Below are 1,868 nucleotides of genomic sequence, written 5' to 3'. Positions count from 1 at the left end.
CTCTGTTCTGACGACTGCCTCTTGGTCCAAGTATAGGTTTTGCATTAGCACGATTAAATGTTCTGGGATTCCCATTCTTCTCAGAGTCAGCCACCATTATTAAAAATAGTTAAAATTGCTCCAATTGAACTGATTAAAATTGTATATTGAATAGTCAATGACATATAATCTACAAATAAAACCTAAACCCACTTCTATCAAGTCAGTTATAATTCATGGCGACCCTCCATTGGTTTCTGAGACTGCCTGTCTTTAGCCTGCAGAGCAGCTTATGGACTCAAACTGCCAACAAACACATAGTATTTTACAGCTTTCCTAATGTACAAATAGACCCCACCAAAACAGAACAGAACTCACTGCCATGGAATTGAGTCTGACTCATGTTGTTGTTAGGTGCTGTCGAGTATGACTCATAGAGACCCTATGAACCCTGCCCTATTCTGTGCCATCCTCATAATTTCTGACACATTATAATCCATTGCTGAAATCATCATGTCAATCCATCTCATTGGAGGTCTTCCTCTCCTTTGTATACCCTCCATCTTTCCAAGCATGTCATTGGCAAAGTCTGCTGTCAGAGACCTCTCCAAAATTCTGAGGAGCAATGATGTCATTCTGGAGACTAAGGTGTGCCTAATCCAGGCCATAGTCTTTGCAATTGCTTGCTATGCATCAGAAAGCTGGACAATGACTAGGGATGATAGAAGGAGAATTGATGCCTTTGAGCTGTAGTGCTGGAGAAGAGTATTTAATATAACGTGGACTACTAGATGAACAAACAGGTTCATTCTAGAGAAGGTGAAATCAGGCTATTCCTTGGAGGCAAAGATTCTGAAGCTCCATCTGACATGCTATGGACATGTTGCAAGGAGGGACTAATCCTTGGAGAGTGATGTCATGCTTGGAAGGGTGGAGAAACAGCACAAGAGTGTATGATCTTTGATGAGACGGATTGATTCAGTGACTGGGGTAATGGAGGTAGGTGTGTCAGAGACAATAAGATTGGCATAGGATAGAGCAGGGTTTAGGGCTGTAGTACATAGAGTCGCTATGAGTCACAGGTGACTCAACAGCCTTAACAACAACCACAACAACAACAACATGTATGTCATACCCAAACTATGCAGTCATGTTCAAAGTATGAAAGATGAAGCTTTACCATCTTCAAAGAGCACTCTGGCTGCACTTTTTCCAAAACATATCTGTTTGCTCTTTTGGCACTCCATGGGACATTCAGTACTTTTCTCTAACACCATAGTTCAGAGGCATCAATTCTTCTTTTATCGCCCTTATTCATTGTTCAGCTCTCAGATACATAACAAGTGATGGCAAGGATCATGGCTTCAGTGCTGCCAGGAATGAGGCAGAGGACTCTTGCCCCTAATGAAAGTTAAAGGGAAGTTGAACTAACTGAACTCACTGCAATCTCAAAGGCACGTTGTTCAAATCCACTAGCAGTTCCCCAGGAGAAAAATGGACAGTCTCTTCTTGTGCTATTTACTGCCTCTGAAAACCCACTGGAAGGCCATCTATGAGTCAGTTCCGACTCCACAGAACACAGCAACAATAGTTAAGTGCATTGATGCTTCTGTCATATTTATTCATTGACCAACTTTCAGCTTCATAGCAAGTAATTGAAAAGATCATGGTTTGGATCAGATACACCTTAGTTTTAAACTGACATCATTGCTCTTAGGACTTTGGAGAGGTTCTTGACAGTAGATTTGCCAAAAGCAACATGTCTTTTGATTTCTTAATTGCTACTATGACAATACTACCAAAAGCAATTTACACATTTAATGCAATCCCAATACAAATACCAACCCCATTCTTCAACGAGATGGAAAAGGCAATCTCCAATTTCGTAT

This window comes from Elephantulus edwardii, unplaced genomic scaffold (assembly GCF_000299155.1).
Source record: "Elephantulus edwardii isolate Elephantulus edwardi_28Jun2011 unplaced genomic scaffold, EleEdw1.0 scaffold00152, whole genome shotgun sequence".
Lineage (NCBI taxonomy): Eukaryota > Metazoa > Chordata > Mammalia > Macroscelidea > Macroscelididae > Elephantulus > Elephantulus edwardii.
Note: the sequence above shows the minus strand (reverse complement) of the source record.